General features: G+C 47.8%; 1 protein-coding gene across 1 annotated transcript in view; it reads left to right on the forward strand.

Annotated features, from left to right (window-relative positions):
- Positions 1-14788, forward strand: part of LOC119389198 (uncharacterized) — a 162651-nt gene that overhangs the window by 118470 nt on the left and 29393 nt on the right. The gene's annotated exons all lie outside the window — the stretch shown is intronic.

Genomic DNA, 14788 nt, shown 5'->3' on the forward strand with positions numbered 1-14788 from the left:
CGGGGAGGGGGGGGGGGGGCAGGCCCGTAGCCAGGGGGGGGGGGGCTAGGGCCCCCCCGCCTCAAATATTTTGAAGTATGTGTTTTTACCAAAAATAAATAATCAAAATAGGTGTTGTTCTCAAATAGTCAAGGTTTTCAGCAAGTACCCCCCTACCCCGAAAAAAAAAATTCCAGGCTACGGACCTGGGGGCGGGGGGGGGGGGGGGTCAATCAGATTTTTTGTGTGTTCGTGCGTGTGTTTGTATGAGTGCGTGAATATATACACATGCAAAATCGAAAAATATCGGACGAGGAAGTTTGACCCCTGTTACAAAGCAAATGCGAGGGTCCTGGGCCAGCTGTCTCCAAACGAGTTTTCCTGCTTCTTGGACTCCCCCCCCCCCCTCATTTCGGAGAACGGATTTACCTACACCTGCTGTCTTTTCCCTGAACTGAGCGCTTCGGCGGGAAGCTGGCTGCTACACGCGGGTCCCCTCCGTGGGACGCGTATTTGCATCGAGTGTGCTTTTGGCTAAGGCTGGTGCCTTTGTTCGTAAAAGGATTATCAGTTCCCCGAGGTGGCATTGTCTCCCCCCCCCCTTTTCTTCCGAACTGGTCGGACGTGGAGAGTGAGAGTGCAGTGGTCCCTGGCGTGCCATTTTGGGGGCGGTGACCTATGTGTCGAAGAGACGGACTCTCCAAAGGCATGCATGCTTGTGATTGGACGTTTGCTAGTTATGCAGCTTCAAAGGCATGCTCATTTGTGATTGGACATTTGCTGATTAAGGAGTTTCCCTATCTTGGGAATGAAGCGTATTGAAGGAGCAGCAGAGAGTCTGCTCGGCACGGATCGATCGGACTAGATGTCGTTCTGACGATCCTGTCCTCTGGGATGTTGTAAATAAACTTCTGTTAAGTTTTCCTCAACGCCGGTCTCTCTGCCTCGGCTTCCTGCTGGTTCTGGACGTCCCTGGGCCTGCGGTACGACTCCCGCCACTCAGGACCACGCTACCCCCTGAGTCCGCGTCGGCCAACGTCGCCGCTCGTAACACCCCACCCCCTTCCTGGCTACGCTTGTGTTGGCAGGTTTGCTGCCAGCTAATTGTTAAAGCTTGCTTACTTGCGCTCTCTCTAAGCCCTAATGGTAGTGCTGTTTTCCAAGCAGTAAATAAAAGCGAAGCCAACAGTGTTTGTGCCTCCCGTTATAAGAGCATTCAGCACACACCAAAACAGGTCACCAAAAATGTGTCCTTGCTAGCATGCTTGATAGCACGCTCTACCGTACGTGCTTACGTGCAAGCAGTTTCTCTGAAAGGCTACCACTGACACATTCGCGCACAGTGACCAGCATGGACTCAAGCGGCAGGGACTCCCGCCTACCAAGGGCATCGTATTTGCAGACCTCGCAACGCGTTGTTTTCTTCAATTTGAAAGCCACGTAGCCTGCCAGGTAACAAAAGGCCGTTGCTTCTGGTGATGGTGCACAGTACCCACGGTCGTCAGAAGCACCTAAGAGGTCACGGAATGGCATGGACATAAGCTGTTGGCACACTTTCTCTTTCATCGCATGTGTCTGGACGAGGATTTCACAACGCTTTTTTTTTTTGCACAGATGCTTTCAAATGCTCTAAGCAAGGTACAAGTGGCTAAACTTGGTCGCTATGGTATATGGTCTTGTATGTTTTTCTCCGCGGTTTATCGGCGTGAGAAATAGCTCGCACCCAGCTTTCAAGATGCTGCGGATCGGGCGGCGGCGCAAAAAAGTGCCGCTTTTCTACCCGCTGGCACAGCCGGGCACGAAACAAGTTGGCATCGCAAAGCTTGAAAACTGCTTGACTTCCTGTGGCAAGGAATGCTCGGTTGTCTGAATTCACCGAAGTCGTCGAGAGTAACCTCGCGCATGCACAGCCAACACACCCAGGAAAAACATTCCATGACAGCCCCGCACGCGGCGAAGCAACTACGGGAAAGAACACGTGTGCCCGCGCGCGCGACAGCGCTATTCACGACTGTGGCGCCCTCTCACTGCCTGGGTAAAAGTGGCGGCCGCCTTCGGCGGAGGAGTTACAGAACTGAAAAAGTATCTATAAAGGTTGTTTTCGCTGGCTCGTAACCACCAAGGTTGCCAGGGCGCGCCGACGCGCCGCAAACCGGATGTGCTCCCAAGAAACTTCCGGCCTTCCCATAGGCAAGCATTGGTGTGCACTCGTCGATGGTTGTTCTCAGCTCGCGTGTTGCTTGTGCCGTGCGGGTATATCTCTGTTTTGCCCATTGCACTATGTTTTCAGCGGCTAAAATATCTCCTGTGACACCATCACGACGTGGTCCATGCTGTTGTGCGCCAGGCTGTAGCTTGCGGCCGGGAACAAACCTCCTTTCGGAAGTGCGCGCTTTTAGGTTCCCTACGGACCCCGAGCGAAGAAATGCCTGGATCTCAGCTGTGAGGCGCGACAAGTGGCTGCCCACGAAAACTTCGCATGTTTGTTCTGCTCACTTGGTTCAAGGTGAGAAACATTTTTATGACGATCGCCGTAGTGTGTTCTCGTTGGCGCGACTGAACGGTGTCGCTAACTTATCGTAACGTCCGCATTCGGCCGTTCCTTAAATGCATCTAGCAATGGAGCCTCGTAAGGTCACACCTCTTTTTTTTTTGCATTTGTGTGGCGTCGTAGAGTGGCACTTGCTATGCTCGCTTAGTACTGAACCGAAGCGTCTTTTCTCGTCATTTTCGAGACCAGCCTTGCCGCGACAGGGACTCGAGAATCTGTTCGCCAAAGCTAAATTGTTTTGGTATTTTTTTCTCCTTTGCGCGCATAACTGGCACTGTAGTTCAGGCGTTACACGCTGCTTTCGGGATCGCGTGGTTGATCCCATACGCGGCGACCTCATTTCGGCGGCTGTGGAATCCGAAACCGCCAGAGTGTCATTTATTTCGGCGGATGTTAGAACACACGGTGGTCCAAATGAACATGCGATATGGCACGACTCGTAGCACACGCCAAGCCCTGAAAACAACTATTCCATGGAACGCAAAGCTGCATGGCCGAATCGTTGAGCAGGCAGAGTGGCTTGCTGTGCGTTAACCTATCGCATTTTGCTGTCCTAATTTGAGGTCCGCACAACTGACGACAAGCATCGGTCACGCAAATCGCTGTAACTTCATTAGTATCTGCCTGCTTTTGAACGGTAAGAAAAAGAAACACTGGATGTAGACTTCAGTGCAGTGCTCAACTTGCCACGCTGTGTGTGCTTCTCACGATAAAACGTCATTAAAATGCAACTGCTGCAGCTAGACCAAACGACCTTGCGCACATGTAATTTCTTATGGCCTGGAAAATCTTGCTACTTAATTGCTTGTATGTGCCCCACCTGATAATCTACTTTCAAGGCACCCTTATTGTCATTTTCTCCCTAACTGTGAACGCTTCCGAGTGCGTAATACATAAGCACACCTGTTTTGTGACTGCCGACTGTAAGAGTCACAATGGAAGAAGCTGGCTTCAATGTTCGCAGGCATTGGAATGGTAACACAAAGTGAAAGTTGTATATCGTACGCAGTGCGCAAAAAGACAGTGTCAACATATGTTACCAGAGCAGTTATACACTTTATTAAGCCCACTGCACTGGACACTGGACTGCAGAAAACCCACTGTCTTACATGGTTATTAGATATACGCATCACTTCGCACTCTCCCCCGTCATCATACTTCATCACTCTTTTTTCTCCATTCACCCCCTGTGCAGAGTAGCAGGCCAGAGCGTAATAATGCTGACTGACCTCTCCGCCTCCTAATAAATTTTCTCTCTCTCTGCCATTGTCTTGAACTATAGACAAGAAGCTAAAGGCTAAAAGTGGCTGGAGAGTGTTTATTCGTATAATTTCACTCAGCCAGACAAATATCTGTCAAATATGTTTACCTTTAAATATTGTTTTCAATTGAAATCACACTGTGATCTTTTTTTCTTTCATGGGTCGACCCTCGTCTGAACCGACTCATCCAGACTACGTACTATCTATCTTTCCTTATCGTGCTTCAGAAAATGTTACCCAGAGAATGGTCAGGTTTCAACGTGCTGAACGAAAAGAAGCACTAAGGCAAGCTTGCACACCTGCTGCATATGCTCCTGGGCCAAGCGGATTTGATTATGGACCAGTGGCGTGCACTCCTGAGCTAGATACAAATAATTCAGCACCAGATGCCTGCCACTCTGCCTCACCTGCAACTTCAAATGTCTGCATTGTAAAGACTTGCAGTATGGAGACACAAACCGATCTCAGCATTCAAGACGTGTCACGCTTCATAGAAGAAAATGAAGCACTCAGGCACCGCTTGACTTGCCTAGAGAGGGATCTGTCTGCAGCAAATGAAAAAATTGTTGAGCTTGAAAACCGCCCAGTAAACTTTCCTGTTATAACAAAAGATATGGTCATGCAGACAACGATAACTGTGAAGTTTTATAGAGGGCTTGTGTCTGCAGCTATGTTCTCAGCGTTGTTGCAGTTAGTGCTACATGTGCTACCGTGTGCTACATGCCTTGATCCCGAAGCACAATTATTCCTTGTCCTGATGAGGTTACGCTTAGGCCTCCTTACACAAGACCTGGCGTGCAGATTTGGTGTTTCAAACAGCACTGTCAGTGACATTTTTCACATCTGGCTGGATTTTTTTGGCAACCAGCATGAAGCGATTCGTTGTCTGGCCATCTCGACAAACACTGCAAGCAAATCGGCCAGCACCATTTCTGGACACTCTCTTTGATGGTCTGACAGGAACCATAGACGGCACGGAGATATTTATGCAGAGGCCTAGGGTAATGACTGCGAGGAGCCAAACATACTCCAAGTACAAGCACCACAATACGGTGAAGCTATTTATCGTGATCACACCTTCAGGAGCCATAAGCTTTGTGTCAAAGGCATGGGGAGGAAGGGCATCGGATGAAGAAGTCACTTTGTGTAGCGGACTTCTAGAAAAGGTCAAGGAAGGGGACGTTTTCCTGGTTGACAGATGATTTCGATGCAAGGAAATGTTTGCTGCACGAGATGCAACACTGCTAATGCCGTCACTAGCCAAAAATCGTGCCCAGCTACCAGGTGCTGAGGTGACATCTAGAAAATTTTCACGCGTACGCATTCATGTTGAAAGAGCCATCCAAAGATTGAAAGTTTTCAGGATTTTTCAAACTGTGCTGCCTCTGAACTTTATGAGAACTGGTGACAAGAGCTTCGCAACCATCGACAAAGTGGTTACATCGACAATCATCGACAAACAGACAGACAGAAAGGAAGACATCAAAAATGTTGCAGTGGTTTAGCTCGGCTATGCCAGGATAACGCAGCGTTAGCAAAGGTTCAGCTGATTGTTCTTAGCTTTCCTTATTGTCTAGGATTAGCTTTATTATCATGCTTATTGCTGCTCCAATGACACGCACATGGTATACATATTATGAGGCACATGTATATTTATTTTGCCAGGCAACTACTTCGGGATCCGATGGGCTGAGCTTCTCCGCTTTTCTGCGCCGTTGAGCAGCATTTACGCTCTCCTTCACCATGGCTAAACCACACTGGCAAGCGCCAGTCAGCGGCGCTATCAAGCGGCTCCAGTGCAGTGTCAGACGGCGACCGCACAGCGAAGGCGAATACCTGTGCGCGCGCCTGCGCCAGTACGTCTACCTCGGCTACGACGTCACTCCTCTGGAAAGCGCAGACCGGTGGCAGCGAGTCGCGCGCGGCAGCGGCGGAGTGCGCGGGATGTGCCGGCTCCGATGCCCCAGCTGTGTGGTATCACTGATCCTCGCGCATGCTCAGCGCGAGGATCAGCGCATGCTCAGCGCTGCATACGATGTGGTCGTATGTAGCGCATTAGTTAATCTTCAAACCCCGATCGTCAAGATCCGTAATCGTGGACGTGGTTCGTAGCTACAATGTGGTATGAAAGTGTATGGTGCTGTGCAATATAGTGGAGAGAAACAACACGGTAGCGAACCAGCACGTGCTCATGTGCATTATTCTGCAAAGTCATTACAAATGACATTTATTGTACACTTTTTCTGTTGCATTAACTGTCTGCAAAACCAAGTTGAAGTATGCAATGGTCTCTAAACTTTCGCTTTGGAACAGATACATTTCACAACAAAATTGCAGACACAGTGTAGTACACCAGGTATTCAGAATTTCACACATCACTTTGGCTTCAAAGAATACAGCACAAGGCTTGGCAGTAATGAAGTTACAGTAATTAAAATAAAACTTTGTGCAATGAGTGATGTGACGAAATAGGTATAAATTTACTTATTACTTTTGACTAAAGTACAATATATTCACTTTCTTTCAAACATAACAATATTCACGAAAAAAAAACAATGAAAATAAGTTAATGTGCGTGTCAAACCTCAAGCCCAGGAGTGAGGCAGTCCCACAGAGAAGCCAAGCAGCACTCAAACTCGAAGCCATGAGTTAGTGCATAAATGATGAACTTTAGTTCAAGCCATTTTATTACTATTCAAAACGAATAGCAATATATGATTATTTGAACCAGCAGTAAATTGCAATTTAGTGACATTTAAATATTCTAAAACTAATTAGTAATGTATAATTAGTCTTTAGGAGTAATTTTACCATCACAGCACGCTTATTCCTTTAGGTCAGAGCAGGATGTTGTACGACAGGTGTTATTTTTTGAACTAAATATGTTGTTGGACAGTTGTCCAATGCCATGTGGAAATCCTAACATTTATCCTAACACTTGAGAGGAACAGTGCAAAAAAACAAACACTGTGCTTACTCATCATCAGTGTGACCAATACCTTCAGAATTGGCGCAAGCCCACTGCCGAGGTCTACGCCTAAGTTTTACACACTTCGGGTGAAATGTTGCCCGGCAGAAAGAGCATTCAACAATGTTTCCTGATTTGCTGCCATTGAAGTGACACGTTTCCTTTGCACATTCAATATGTTTGAAGATACGCATAGACTGCAGCTCTGAGAATATGTTACTGAAAAAAAATGTTCTGCCTTGACTTTAGCATGTGCCCAAAAGCTCTCGTCAAAAGCTGTGACTTCTGTCGTCAGCGAAGATCCTGTGCAAATCACAAAATACGCTTGTCGCAGCCCAGTGAGGGCCATTTGGGCCTGCACTTGTTATAATATGCATGGTTATGCCTGAGCTGAAGGTTTTCATTTAAGTACACCAGTTTAGTACCATACTTTGTCAGATAAGCACCTTTCATTGATGCAGGACATTTTATCTCTAGCACTGATTGCGCACAGCATGCACAGGACACTATAGCGTCTGGAGATGCACCAAAAAAAGGCGTGTTTCCTGCAACAGCGAGACCACATTCTCCAACATTGAACTCCGCGTGTTTTGCCGACTCGAGCGCTCTGAATGCCTGCGTAGCTTATTTCTCCATTTCGGGGTCCCACCGTAAGCAGGCAACTTTAGGTATTTTATGTATCCCATTATTTCTGTAACAAGGCTGGCTGCTCCAGTGCTGCATGATGCTACACGGTGCAGTAAAAAGGCAGTGATCCTGCCTTTACGTTCTTTGAGCCATCTCGGTGATTTTGCTTGGTCATGAGTTGCTTCCTCAATTTCAAAGCAACATTCAACTGTCAGCTGCACTTCTCTGGCCGTCTCCAAGTCGCTGTTCTTATAAATTTCACGAAGAGGCAGTTCCACAGAGAGTTGCTAGCGCCTGGCTGAACGTGCAGGGTCCTGGGTAGTCGTCTCAGGAGCAGAGTTGGTGTCCTCACTCTGTGAAAGATGACAGGAGCAAAGTGTTTGGTGCATTTTCCTGCAAAACAGCATTGCAATTGCATATGATTCTTTGCAGCAGGGTAAACACTGGTGGCCTTTTCAGCTGTTAGATCATGATTCAATTCTGTCCCTTGTGCACCCAAAACAATCCGAGTTTCTTACCTTCACTTGACGCAGAAAGCTGGACACTTGCTCATCTGTGCAAGTGGATATTGTGTCCTCATGTGTTTCATTGACTTCAGGTGGTGCATGGCCTATTTTCGGCTTGAAAATTGGACGTCGGAGAGTGGTTCTGCCTACAAAACGTTGATTGCTCAGTTACTAGTCTGAAAACCCTCTATGTGATAGAATAAAAACGAAAACTTACTTTGCCTCCCTTTGATGCCTCAATCCATTTACAGGCAATGTCGGTACAAGATGGGTCGTTCAGGCCATACTGCACATTTGCCTCAACACTAAACAACAGTGCAGCCACGTGTGTGCAGCATTCCCCAAGGCTGAAATTTTCATTCGAAAGAGCTTTATACATTATGAAGTTCATAGACAAGGATGTTCAATGGTAAGCAATGTGGCAATAACAAAATAGGAAGAATTCGGTGCGTCAGAATTCTACAGCAGAGGACCTCGCGATTTTTCTCGCCCACAAAGCGATTAATTTAGCATGAATACGTTGTTTTCATGCTAAGGATGGAAAACGATCGGAGCCATTGTAGCATGGTTACCAGAAAGTGGTTTTACTCGCCGCGCTGACTTCATTGCATTGCTGTTCGGCTGCTGATCGTAACGTCGCAGGTTCGAACCCGGTCATTGCTGCCGTGTGTTGATAAATTAAAAAAAGCTTCCCTGTGCTGTGCGATGCAAGAACTCGTTGAAGAACCGCAGATGATAATTAATCTACAACCCTCCGCTGCGACGTCCCTCATAACCTGAGTCGCTTCGGGACGTTAAAGGCCCGCAATTTTCATATTGCTTCGAAAATGTTTTTACACACACGTGGTTGTGCATGCAGTCGAAATTATCTGGGTGCCATCGTGACTTCTACAGAATTTACGAAATGTGAAATTCTGTAGCACATTACGAAATGTACACACAACAAAACAACAGCTGGGACATTGTGGCATTGCGCTTCGCATTTTGAATCGTCTACTTACCCGGCCATGCAAGTGCCACGGCCGCTACAAAAAACCTGTTTTTTTATGTAGCGGCCGTGCAAGTGCAATGAGCACTTTCGACAGTTCCACCCTCCTTTACGACGCACCATGCTTGGTACTGCTTCGAGAGCGTTTGGCTTGCCTCAACCGTCGCCGCGACGAAAGACTTCAGTTGTTTGACTTTGCCACATAGGAACATGTTGTACGCGTCTCCAATCTTGTGACACTTAAACTGCTCCCGCGTGTAAAAACAGACTCCTTAACGAGGTACACGTAAATATCTGCTGCTGTCACGGGGGGCAGATTCCTTGGGCCTGACGAGAAGCCGAACCACACAACGTCGTCGTCAAACGGATCGGGCAGTTAGTCGCCTCCAAACGAAAGCTTCGCCCGGTATCGGCCTTGCGCATCGGCCTCAAGCTTCTTGAAGTAGCTGCTCGACATAATTTGGCACTACAAGCACGACACCCAACAACACAAACACAGACACAGGCCGCGTGAACCCTCCGTGCCGCCGGATCGCACAGCGTTAAACATGACAGGAAGTCCTCCACCGGAAGCTGCGGGGGAGCAACCAAAGAGCGCCAGGCACGCTTGTTTGTAAACAGCGAAAAGGCGTATAGCTATGAATGAATGTATTGTGGAGACTACCTTTCGAAGCACAAGAGCCTAATTATTGCAAAGAAGCCAAAATTTCACAGAGTTACCGACCTAGACATCGATGCATTGTTTGAAGGAACGTTTAACCCCCGAAAGATCAGTGACTGTCAATGAGACGGACTACTTGTGCTACGCGTGCTTTCGCTACGACTGCAACGAAAGATCTTCATGGAACGCGCAGTTGAACGATGACATTTTTATGCCCCTGAAAAAGAAATCGACGTCATCAACCAGGTCAATGCGACTACCGACGTGTCCTCTTTGAAACCTTCTGGCACAGTTAGAAGTCGGTTCAGGCCAGCCTACATCAGGAGAAAACAAACTGAGGTGCAGAAGGTGGCAGAAGGTGGTAGCCGAAAATGTTCGCTGCAAGATACGGCGGGCGTAAAGTTAAAGGGACACTAAAGAGCAAAACGATTTTTCTCATATTAGTAAGGTACTCTTTCACGATGCCAAAAACACCACGCTTGGTGCAAGAAGACGCTCAGTAAAGCGAGAAAACGCGCAAGAGGAAAATGTGGGTGGCGACACCACCTAAATGTTTTTGCACCATTCGCCGTGACGTGACATATTTTGACGCTGCCTACTAGGGACTACGTAGTTCCTAAGCGAGAAAAATGAAGTGCATTGTCCTTTGAGGGGTCCATAGACTTAACATACCAAGTTTGGGGTACTTTTGTTGAGCCAATGGCACCAAAATACGATACATATACTTTGAAATCCCTGAAGTCACGCGAAGAGATTTCGGCGCGAAATGTAAAAATGAAACTTTAAACTTGATTTTCTCCTCCATTAACCCATATATGCCCAGTGTCCTACATATAGGACGCTTCTTTGATGCACTCTAACATCGCTAATTTCTTTAGCTGATGACTAGCGCCTCCTACAGCACATCAAGCAGGCCTTATTCTCAACGTGTGCAAGCCTAGACATTGCTTGCTTTTCATGCTGCCACGTGCAGACCGCTTTCACCGGGCAAACGCGTCCTTTGTGTGAAAGACGCCATGGAGAGGAAGAAGTGCACGTGTAATGCCGGCCACTTTCGCCGGGAAACGCGTGCTTTGTACGAAGTGCGTGATGGAGAGGAAGAAGTGCAATGTCGGTGTGCACGTGAAATGTTTCAATGCTTACCACACCCGCACACACCACCCCTAATGCCCAGTGACCTATATGCATAGGACGGCTTGAAAAACGTGTTGCGTTTACCTGGAAGTAGTAAAAAATGGCCGCGTATCTGCGTGCTTCGCTGCAAATGTCGTCGAAAGACGATAGAGCAGCGCTGCGTTGGCGCGTGACACTAGAGCGACACGACACCGATTTCGGTCTGCCGACTGTCACCGGGAGTGTCTTTTGTCGTGTCGTCATCCTATTTACACTGCAACGACGCCAACAGTCGGCCGATCGTCTGTGAAAGACGCCGTCCGCGTCTTATCGTGCTCCCAGCCTTTCGTCGGCCGATTCTCTTGTCACGCAGAAGGCGCGCACAGCGACACCGACTAAACTTGCGCGCAAATGTTGAAAACGGGGGACCACCTGTTGCTCATTTAGGCCGTCCTCCCTCCTCTACCATTGTCCCTCTCGGTGTAGCGGCGCGGCCCCCGCCACCACTTCCGGCGTCGGGGAACGGGGGTGCGGACAGACAAAGGGAGACAAAGAAAAGACGTCGGAGGGGTGCGTGAGATGCCCATTGTCAAATGCCCGAGGATGTAGAGGGGGATGTCCCCCTTCGACGTTCGAAGTAACGACATGGGCAAATTTTCTCTCGGCCAGAGATCTCCCGACGACCTGCCGAAGACAAGTCTCCCGATGCGTTTTGCTGGTTTTTTTGGTCTGCCATCATGTTACACTACTACGACATGCTGTCTTTGGAGGCGTCGGGATCGTTGTCGGCCTAGTGTGACCAGACGGTCCGGCGACATCGTCGGCGGGCGACTCCTCGGCCGACCGTCTGCGTCTGCCTCGTGTTTGCGTCGGTGTCGTGTCGCTCTAGTGTAAACGCGCCTTTAGAGTTCTTGTATATGCTACATTTGGGTAGCAGAGTTGCGCATAGGTCTGGCTAGCAACCATGGCTATGTCGCGAAGACTCACTCCGTTTTTGCAGGCGACATGCCTACCGGGTCACCGGTTGACAAGTTTGGCGTGTCGAAGACCGGTGATTTACTTTAATGTTAATTACTAGTGTCAATCCAGTTCGCTGCAGCGGCGCCATGGAGAAATACGAAAATTGGCCCTAGCGCCAGCTTCTCCGCAACGCATGGTTGCTAGCGGCGTTTGCAATACAGATGCGCAACTCTGCTACCTAAAGGTAGCATATGCAGTAACTCTACGCTGCGGGAGATATGGAGCCATGTCTCAATACGTCGGGAAACGAGCTTGTGCAGAGGGCACGGAGGAGAAAAGTTCTTTCCTTCCTCCGTGGCAAAGGGCTTTCATCGGCGCGTCGCATTTTGAGCGCAGCTTAAGAAACTAGGGTCTTTAGAATTACGTACCTATGTATTTTCTAGTAAAGGACACACCTCCTAATACTTACCTAGTGATGTTACGCCTCAGATATGCGTAATATTTACTTTTTGATCGACAACGTTCACAAGTATGAACAGCCGTACCAGTTGAAGATGGGTGGGCGGTAAGCAAGTGGTTTAACTTTGGCCGGGTCGCTGAATCGGGTGACAGACAGACAGACCAAAATTTCTGCGTTTAAGTTCCCCAAGAAAGACTATCGTCTTTAATAAACAACTTGTGCTTTCTTTTGAGGGTACACTCTTAGCAAACGACCGCTTAAAACAACGCATATAAGGCGGAAAGTAGGTCAAATTTTCGACGCTTATAAATGGCTCTCTAAGTCGCCTACTTATACGGCTCTTTTATGCGGCCCTTCTTCATACGGCCTCTGGCTAAGCGGCTCTTTCTTATGTGGCCTAAGTTTATGCGGCTCTTCCATATCCGAGGCCATCTGGTTGCCAGAAGGCCGTTTAAAAGTGACCGCCTAAAGTAACGCATACCGTCGATTGGGTTAAGCGGTATTTCAGGTCTCCGGCTTATATACGGCTCAATATGCGGTCGAAATATATGTGGTACTTTTCGCATATCTTTTTAGGAAAAAGATATGCATTCTACATTTTGTTTGATTGTGCAGTGTTGCTCTTGTTTTTCTTTTGTTTGTTTCAGCCTCCCAACTCATGAATATGCATTTACACACCACAAGAACACTGCACAGAGTCATAAACCATGTATCAACACACACACTCCACCACGGGGATTTGAACCCAGGCCAACCGCGTGACAAGCAGACACTGTAACCACTACGCCACCGCACCACACGATCTGGGTAGACTTCCGCGGCTTTATATATGCACTTCACGTTATTTTGGACGATTTTACGATCGGCTACAACGCTATAATTTTGCATATATGAGGGGCATCGTTCGAGTATAATGCGTGCGTATACGAGTGCACGACCTTAAGCGAACCCTCGTGGGCAGTCATAGTCAGTTTGTGTGTCGAATTATGTTTCTCGTCCGACGGCTTGCGCATCCCGCACGGAGACAGAGGTGAACAATGAACGATGCGTTTCCGAGTGCATTTCCATTTGCCGGCATCATACAGCAGCCAAACGTGCCCTGACGTGCAACTAGCCGCCAAAGAAAAGTATTCTGCGATGTTTGACGCAGTACAGGCGGTGGAAGTCAGCTGATCTCATCTCCACTCGGCGAAGTTGTCTCCCACGTCCTTCGCGGGCATCGCGTTGATGTCGGTGCGTTTATACGGACAGTATTGTGCAGAGGTTCATCTCAGGGAATCGGATTAAAACACATAATCGCTTATTCGCGCAACAGATGGGTTTGGTGTAGTGCAGCGCGTACGGGGCGACGGACCAGCTTTCAGAACGCGCGCGCTCATTTCTCCCCGAGTATAGTATATACGATAAGGAAACGTTGTTGTTGAGTCCAAAGAACGAGCCTCCGCAGAAAAAGAATGCAGTCACCCGAGCTCGAGGCTGACGGCGCCGGCGAGCGATGCCGGGGAATTGTCATGCTGGGGAAGACGGCGGGTCTGAGGTTGTTCGTTCTCGTGGTTCGTTCGTTGTTGACAGTTGGAAGTGATGCTCCCCTTGGCTTCCACAAACGATGAAGCGTAGTGCATGACTGGCGCGGAAAGACCACGCATGAAATCGCTTGCATCACCCGTTAGAACATTTGTTTCCTGCCAAGCGTCGCATCAAAAGAAGCTAGCAATGCTTGAAATCAAATGAAGTCACAATATGATCCAGCTTTCAAGGATAAAACCATGCTATTTCTTCAAAAGTCAGAAGTGGCCTGAAGGATTCAGAAGGATCATGTGGCAATTATACTGAATAATGCAAAGATTAACTTGAAACATTCTAATAATTAATGGGTGCTGTTAAATCTAAATAACAACACCAAATTAAATATGCACTTGTTTTGCACCTTGAAGTTTCATGAACGTTAAGCTCTACAACATGTCTGAGTTGACCGCATATCAGCGCCGAAGAGTGATCTGGTGGATGCCCTGTGTTGGGGAACATGGCAGGTTGAAGGTTGTTTTCGTATTCCACCCGTTGTCGACGAGTGAAAGTGATTGTTTCCTTGGCTACGAGATGTGATCTGGGCGACAAGGGCCAGTATTACTTCACTCCATGTGATCCAGTCGAGTATGCTTTGAGCTTAACGACGCTTTAATGTATAAACTAGCAGAATGCTAAACGTGGCTAAACTCGGGCAGTAATCTTGACTTCTAGGAATAAATAATCGCCTGTCTTAAAAATGTGCAGTCAGTAGCATCCTGCTTGATTCGGATCACGGGACGCGACATGTAAACGTATAATACTAAATAGTACATATAGAGGAACAATTCTTATACTCAATACGTGTCATAATTGCAAGTAACAGCTGCAAATAAAAAGCACGCTTTCACACAAATAGCACACCCATAAATGCTGAGCTTTACGTGTCCCAGTCAACCTCCCTTATGTTTCATAACAGAGGCGTAGCCAGAAATTTTTTTCGGGGGGAGGAGGATTCAACCATACTTTATGTATGTTCGTGCATGTGTTTGTATGCGTGCGTGTATATATACGCAAGCTAAATTGAAAATTTTTCTGGTGGGGGGGGGTTGAACCCCCCCCCAATCACCCGAAAAATCACCCTGGCTAAGCCCCTGTTTCATACCATGTAGCTTTGCATGCACTTTTATTTAAATATCAACTGTCATGC

The sequence above is a fragment of the Rhipicephalus sanguineus genome, chromosome 4 (assembly GCF_013339695.2).
Source record: "Rhipicephalus sanguineus isolate Rsan-2018 chromosome 4, BIME_Rsan_1.4, whole genome shotgun sequence".
NCBI classification, from domain to species: domain Eukaryota; kingdom Metazoa; phylum Arthropoda; class Arachnida; order Ixodida; family Ixodidae; genus Rhipicephalus; species Rhipicephalus sanguineus.